The following is an 8,255-nucleotide window of genomic DNA, read 5'->3' as shown; positions in this document are numbered from 1 at the left end:
TTAAACTACATACCATCAGTTTTCTTGTATGTTACTAGGTCTCCAAACATTTAGTGCATTAGACATTATGCTTTTGGGCTACATTAATCTCATCAGACTCTTTGAAGATCCTATGTTAAATGCCCACCCTTTGGTGCCTGCTTTCCCATGGTGTATTAGCAATAACATATAAAAGATAATTGCTTCTCCACCAGAATTCCCAAGACCATTTCTTTCGGGTTTACTGATCATCTCACTCAAATATCTGTGACAAAAGTCAACTTCTTTCAGTCAGAGAAGAAGTATGAGATTGGGCTATTTTGTTCGCAGTTTCAATTGTTAATTGCCAGCTTTATCTATGGCATAATTATAAGTGTCTGCTTTTTACACTGTTTAAATGAACTGAAACCCAGCAATAAAAACTTAAGCACATTTGCAGAAGAAGAAACCTACACATCTGTGATAACTTTATAGTTAGTGTGGGTTAATAGCCCTTGCAGGAGGTGATTTAGGAGATATGACCAGAATCTGTACAGATATTATATGATAGGTTTATTTTCAATAAATCAAGGAATGTTTTAGACCAGAACGTGAGACAGGCATATACCATATATTCTATACTGTCCATCAAGGTGTCTCTAAGTCTTGAAACCATTGACTTCTTTGCATTTAGTTTGGGATCAGCTGGTTCTGTAGGAGGTGGTGCTGGTGACAGCAAGAGACTCTAGAATCAGTACAGATGTTAAACCTGAGTACCGCCTGGTTCTTCTTATGCAGAACGGGTGGGGAGATGCATGGAAGACAAACATTGGGCTAATGTGAGGATGAGGTCTAACACAGAATGGACGGATAAAATTGCAAGATCCCAAACCTGATTCAAATGGCAGCCCTCAGGGTCCTCTTTTCTGTTCATGTTCTTGCATGTTCCCATGTTTTTAATTTCCACCTTTGTGATTATTGCCAACTTTAGCTCTCTACGTATCCAATCTCTCTTATGCAGCTGTTTCTGAGACTCCTCATAGATGTCCTGCCACCAAGAAGCTTAACTTAAGAATTTCTTATATACTTTCCTCCTGCTCACTTTCTTCTTTCTAGCTTCCCTGTCATCCAGGGTGCAGAAATACTATGTTGGTGACTATAACACGAATGCATTGGGTACCATTGAAAGGCGAGGTAATATTTTATTGGGCCATCTTCTGCAGGTAAGAGAGACAAGCTCTCAAACTACACAGCACTCTTCTTCAGGTCTTGTCCCTCGTGTCTCTAATAGCCTGGGACTAACACAGTTCCAACAACACTGCATACAACTGTGGATATTACTGACAGCTGCGTTAGTTCTGCAGCCTTTGTAATCTCACTATTATGATAGTGCCTAGTAGGGCCCAAATGAAAATTATGAACCATTGTGCTGGGCACTGTAGAAACCGAATAAGAAACAGCTTCTGCCCTAAACAGTTTACAGTCTAAATAAAAATGACAAATCCAGGAAAGGGACAGAAAATACAAGCAGATTGAGCAATTCAATAGCGGCAAATGTCATGTTCATTCCACTCATTTTTAATCCTTTCTACGATGTTAGGTTAGCAGAGGACTAGCTAAGTGGAAAGGAGGGGAGTGAAGTAAACAGCCACAAGCAAGATAATATTGAGGAAAATTCCAGGGGGTCTGATGGCATCATCTGTGTCTGGGCTTGGCTTCAACTGCCAGCTTCAGTTTCTGGCTGGCACCTCCCTGCAGTTCTTTTTCCCCAAGTCCACATGCCTGGGGAGAGGAGGACACCAGATGGCTCCCAGTGCCAGTAGTGTGGGGTGTCTGCCATGGAGAATTCTCGGTCCAGGAATGCTGTGGGGAATCATGGAGACTGGCTCTTTTCTTCTTGTACCTTCTGTTATGCTACCATCTACGCTATGAACAGTCTCCACTTTTGTTATCTCCTCTCTCTACTTAAACAGAATTAGTGGCCAGAGATACCATACTCAAGGACTTTTTTCTGATTAGCCAATATCCCATGGTGAGCATTTCTCTTCCCAGGACTCATTGAAACCACACATTGGCAGGCAGGCCCCATATTTCTGCAGCACTGTACTAATTGATATTTATAGCTAATAAAACTAGTTTCACTGATATAGGTGCTACTTTACAGTCAGCAGGGCGGTTAACACTTCAACAATGGATTAAAAGACTGCTTCTAACTTCATACAACCACAAATGTCTTTCTAGAAGGAGCAGCCATGCTGCGGCACAATCTCATCATGTGTAAAATTGCCCTCCAGTGTACAAAACCTCCAGCAGTCAGATGTGTCTAGAGCAGTGGTTCTCAAACGCATTTGAGCAGGTCCCCCTTCTTTGTGTCTGTAGTCATTTACACCCCCTCCACACACAAGTACACATACCGTGATCCAGCTCTGAAGGCAGAGCGGAGCTCAGCGGCTGCTGGCCTGGCAACCAGCTCTGAAGGCAGCGTCAGGCCAGCAGCAGCAGCACAGAAGTAAGGGAGGCAATGTGAAAAGTGATATTTGTCAATATCACTTTTCACAACAGAGTTAGTGCCCATTGCCTCCCTTACTTCTGTGCTGCTTCTGGCACCCTGGGGCTGACTGACGGAACCCCACCACCTCCAGGTGAGGGATTTGGGGCGAGAGAGGAGAGCCCAAGCCTGGGCTGGCTTCTGCTGAGGGATTGGGGTGCCGGGGGGAAGGAGAGCCAAAGCCCAAGTGGCAGGGCAGCAGGGATCTGGCTGCCTCCTTTATCCCCGCCTCCTGGGTGTGCACAGCCCTTCTGAACAAGCCTCAGCCACCTCAGCTCTTAAAACATTAAAAAAATCACACAGCTTGCACCTCCCTTGACACATTTCCGCACCCACAGGCGCCGACTTTCCAATGTGCGAGGGGGTGCTCGACCTGCAGCTCTGCCCCAGGCCCGGCCCCCACTCCACCCCTTCCCCAAAGGCCCTGTCCCTGTCCCACCGCTTCCCGCCCCATTCCGCCCCCTCCGCCGAGCGTGCCGCACCCTCGCTCCTCCCCCCTCCCCCTCCAAGCCTCCTGCACACTGCAAAACAGCTGATCGCGGCAGGCAGGAGGTGTGGGGAGTGAGGGGGAAGCGTTGATTGGTGGGGCCTGCCGGCAGGCAGGAAGCACTGGGGAGAAGAGGGGAACTGATAGGGGAGTTGCTGGTGGGTGCTCAGCACCCACCACGTTTTCCCCATGGGTGCACCAGCCCCAGAGCACCCATGGAGTCGACGCCTATGCCCGTGCCTCCCTTAGGAGGCCCGCCCTGTAGTTTGAGAACCACTGGTCTAGAGATACAGTCATCCCTTGGTGGAGATATCCATGGCTTCACTTCTCAGGCTACAATAACAGTATCTTAGAGAGGGAAGTAAGCAAGATTTACTGGTGGGTTTTGTTTGTTTGTTTCTCTTCTGACGTAGTGATAGAGCATCCGAAGAAGTGAGGTTTTTACTCACGAAAGCTTATGCCCAAATAAATCTGTTAGTCTTTAAGGTGCCACCAGACTCCTTGTTGTTTTTGTAGATACAGACTAACACGGCTACCCCCTGATACTTTCTTTAAAGGTATGATCTGTGCCTGTCAGTTTTCCCTGCGGTTCAGGATGTCGGCTTATAATAAGGTGGAAGACTAACAATCCTGTGATCAAGAAACTGGATGTATTGAAACACCTGCTCAGCTTGCTGACCCAAAAACAGCTTTCATTTGTCTGCACTATAGAGGCAACTCTCTTATGGAAGGCCCAGTTAGATTCCATCTTCTTGCCTGACAACAAAACTGACAAACTCTTGCTGCAGAATCTCCACTACCTAGTGTTCTGTAAGAGACAAATCCTAGCTTCGTTTTCAGGTGTTCTGGCTGACTTTATTGTGCTGCCAGTAGCCATCAGCTTTATGAGTCATAAATCTAGCAAAGTCCCATTGAGTCTGAGGGAGCATAAATAAGGAGCTTTGTGATATTCTGAATTCCTTTTTCTTCCTATATCAGCATCTTAAAAGATTTACCACATGGAATCTGTGGATGATCTGCTATAAATGAACTCTGTGAAACAACTGGTTAAGTGACTTGCATAAAAGTAAATTCCATTTTATACTGACTAATGCAGTAGCAGAGAGGCATGAGTACTACTGAGCATCAGCACTTAAAACTGATGTGCACAGGCAAGTATCCAATGTACCCTTCCCCATTCACCAGGTGACTTCTTGCATTGATCAAGTGGCTAAGGTGTGTGGGTGATAAAATTTTCTCTCTATTTTTCAGGTCAGATGTTGCCAGCTGCCAGGATATTGATGAAATACTTACCAGAAGCTTGGCGCTTTTCTCCTCCCTCCCTGCATTCCTTACCTCAACAAAGACCCTGTCTTGTGAGGCATTAACTGGTGAATCAGAAAACAAAGCAAAGCAAATGGCTCTCATTGGCCACTTCCCAGTAGGCTTCTAGCTATACTATGCTACAGAGCTCCAAACTTGGGCAACAAACACATCAAGAAGGAGTTCGCTGAAATGAATGGACTGACCTTGGCCACTATAAGCAGGCTGTGTGAGAATCTGGCTTTTAAACATATGATGGTCAAAGGTTGTATCAGACTTGGTATGGGAACAGGGGAATTGAATGGAATCTAGATAGCATGGACACTGTATGGAAACTTGGTCCCAATTGTTTGTTTGTTTTTAAGCTGGTGAAATCTGCAAGCCTCTTTGTATCCGAAATATTGTAACTGTACTAGCGAACACATAGCCACCTCTTCCTCTCAAACTAAACACCCAAACTCTCTAGGTGAGAGCTGTAACAGACCCGTACCCTCTATGGATCACATTCCACAAAGGGGGACATGAGTAAGTTATATATTCACCTATCTTACTATGCAACAATCTGCCTGTACACTAGTTGCTAAGTATTTCAGAGCTGCTAAGCATTTGCAGCTCTCCTTGATTTCACTGGGAGTTTTAGGAGCTGTAAATCAGGCCAAATATTTGCATGAACACATATAATACCATACAATATAGTATGCTGGAAACTCAAAAAGCAAGCCAGCCAAGAATACAGGAAAGGGCACAAGAATCTATATATGTGTGGACTATCCATTGTTTAAGTTTGTTTTTATTATTAATTAATAATTATTATTTCAAAACAAAAGACAATAGGAATAAGCAAAAGAAGTCTGAAGTCTGCACATAAAAGATACAACCACACAAGTTTTTAAAAGCCATTCAGTGTAACAGACATCCTCATTCTTTATATGATATAACAATGAACAATAGAGAAATGGAACAGTGATTTGATGGAACTAAAGTTCAGGGAATTGTGGGGAAGTATTTCTTTGTGGCCACCTAGCACTATATAAGGTTAGCCTTCCTTGTGAAGAGGATTGTTCATGAGGACCTAGTGCAAGGTTGCTGGTGCTTTTGTAGGTTGGTAAGAGATTTTTCCTTTATTTATTTATTTATTTATGTGTTTTAAATGTGTCCTGGCTCTTTAGTTAGTGTTGTGTGTAGTTTGATGGTATCTTTATACACATACACACACACACACACACAATGGGACTGGGTAGGGGTTTTTGTTTGTTTTTTGTTGTTAATCAGTATAATTGAAACAAAGTTTTTAAAACAAAAATATTCTTTCTCCCTGGATGGCCTTGTAGATTAAAAGGAGAGGAAACTTAGATTACTGTAGGCTGTACTTTATAAAGATAAACTTGGGTTAGCTTGTTTTTCTAAGAATGTATGGCAAGTATGTAGGATAAGGGGCTGTCTAGGTAATATATGTAATGACAGGACACATTACTATAACTCACATCTTTGGCTGTGATCAGTTGAGTACTTTGTAAAGTAACATGTTCACATAAACAAAGTAAACAAGTAATTGTTTCTGGTGCCACAGGCTAGCCTTTTCTATGGGAGAAAAGCTAGATTCTCTCTCTCTCTCTGTAGTCACAATATAATTCACAGTCTTTGACTTGAGAGCTATCTCTTCTGTAGTTAGTGAAATTATAAAACCTAGTTTGGTTTGTTGGTTGAGCTGTTGATGATAACAGAGGGAAAACTCCTTCTGATTTGATAAAGTGGCTATGAATAACAGGACAAACATGGAGTTAAACTTTAAAGGGCTAGAATGTGTGGACACCTGTTGGTCAGTGGCAGTAAAGTTCTGTCTGCAACTTTAGTCATTTGAATGCTAACTGTAAAGATAATCATCTGCTTCCTCTATCTAGTACTGCTGAAATAAGGAAATGCAGCAGTAGTTGTCCAATCATCATTAGAAAGTGGGCTTCTATTAACTGGCATGGTATAGTATTGGGTAATATGTTTGCTTAGAGTTATATAGGCTAAGTAGCTAAAATGCATGGCTGCTTATGTTGACCCTTCTGTCTTTACAGCTGAGATGCTTTTTGGTGGTCACTAGAATATTCCTGACACAGACAGAAGCCAAGCAGCCTTTTCTGTACCTCTTGGTACTGCTGTGAAGAGGTGGAACATTTTGTTACTAACTATAGTGCTGTTCCAGTGCCCCAACCATGGGAGGCAAACTTGGCAAGAAGGGGATCAGGGCAACTGAAGAGACAGCTGAAGATCGTAAGGATGAGGGAGAAGTTGCAGAAGTGACACCAAAAGATACAGGCGAGACCCAGGCTGCAGCAGGGTCCATAGACCTAGAGTGTGGCAAAGAGTCCCAGATCGAAGACCAGGAAAGCAGGGGAGACTCTACAGAGTGCAAGGAATCGGAGGCAAGTACGAATGCAAAACCAGAAGTACAGCAGCACACTGAAGAGGAGCTGGTGGCTTCTGCTTCTTGCATTGAGGCTGATCTACCCCTTCCTCAGGAAGTCACTCTTCCTAAAGTAGAGGAGACCAGAGATCCAAGCAAGGCTGAAGAGAGCAACTTCTGAAGCCCAAGGAATCAAGTGTGGAGAGACTCCAGCTTCAGGCAAGATTTGTTAGGAATAACAGCTTTTTTCCTCCTCATCACGGACCCTGTAACCAAAGTATTTGACTTCATTCCTGTAGACTTGGGGCCTGCAATCCAGCAGAACTCAATCCATTTGAGACACTCACTGTAGCAGATCCAGAGTGAAATGCACAGCTGGAGCTCTCACACTTAAAATAATGTCGATGAGCTGTACTTTGTGCATTCATAGTTCTGACCTCAAGCCACATGGCTTCCCCATTGCACAAGCTATTCTCCTTGGGAAAGAAGTTAAGGTAACTCATGGTGTACAATGCAGTCAGTCAACTATTCAAATGAAGTCCCAGCTTAAACTACAGCTTCTCTGGTGTCTGAGCTGCTGAGAATCTACTTCTGTTATGATGGAGGATTGGAATGATGCACTTGAATTTACCCTTTGAGATGATCCCATTAATATTTAACAGTAGTCTGATGGGGATTATACCATTATTTTAAGACCGATGTAAACCAGTGGCTGAATGGGGAGGGGGTTTCTTTAGCAAACCTTACTTAAATAAGCTAATCTTCCTTTTGTAAACCAACATCGTTCAACTTTTCTTCACGGTGTTCCCATGAGTTAGCATGTACCTGTGCTTGACAGAATCTTGTCATTCTGTTAACAGATCTGTTCATGACCATTTAGGCTCTAGTTTATGGGATTTAAATGGTCAATAACTGAGCATAATGTATAATGGGTGTATTGAAGCTATGCACCTGTAAATAGCGCAACCAGACAACACTGTATTCCCTGCATGCATGTGTGTGGTGTAATGGGGCATGGAATCGTGTATTACAACCTGAAGTCACAAGATTATCTGTCTTAATATAACTGCCAATAAATACTATTTTATGATTGCTGCAATGTATAAGGTCTCTAGATCTTCTTAACACTTGTCTCCATCAAACATAGTCACAGCCTGGTGTAGGACATGGGGGCAGGAGCTATGTGTTTCTGAACATAGATAGTAAGGGGCAACATGAGTAAGGTACTTAAGCATTTCTCTCTTTAGGTGCTTCAGACCAACATTTAGGCACCAGTCACATTCTCAGAACAACTGCTCAGTTGCTGCCTAACCCTGTAGGCACTTAAATTTTCACTGCTCAGCATTTGCAGAGATCCAAGTTCTGATGCCACCCCAAAGCTAACAAGCTGTAAGGAGCCATACTGCAAGTCAAATTCCTGGTGGCCTCCAAGTGGGATTCTGAAACTAAATATCTCCCTGCCTGTCTTGCCATTGGGGCTTAATTCTGTAGGTGCTCTGACCGCATTCCCCACAAGATCCAGGGTGCAAGAGGTTTCTGTACTAGAATAGCCAATATCCCAATGG

The 8,255-nt window shown here is 43.5% G+C and overlaps 1 long non-coding RNA gene across 1 annotated transcript; it reads left to right on the top strand.

The window, feature by feature from the left end:
• Window positions 1-5,311: 5,311 nt before the first annotated feature.
• LOC135976057 (uncharacterized) lies at window positions 5,312-7,593 on the top strand. Its single transcript, XR_010593280.1, has 2 exons — window positions 5,312-5,400; window positions 6,362-7,593. It is a non-coding gene; the product is annotated as an uncharacterized LOC135976057 (long non-coding RNA).
• The last annotated feature ends 662 nt before the right edge of the window (window positions 7,594-8,255 follow it).

Source organism: Chrysemys picta, chromosome 16, assembly GCF_011386835.1.
Source record: "Chrysemys picta bellii isolate R12L10 chromosome 16, ASM1138683v2, whole genome shotgun sequence".
Lineage (NCBI taxonomy): Eukaryota > Metazoa > Chordata > Testudines > Emydidae > Chrysemys > Chrysemys picta.
This window is presented reverse-complemented; position numbering and strand designations above follow the sequence as displayed.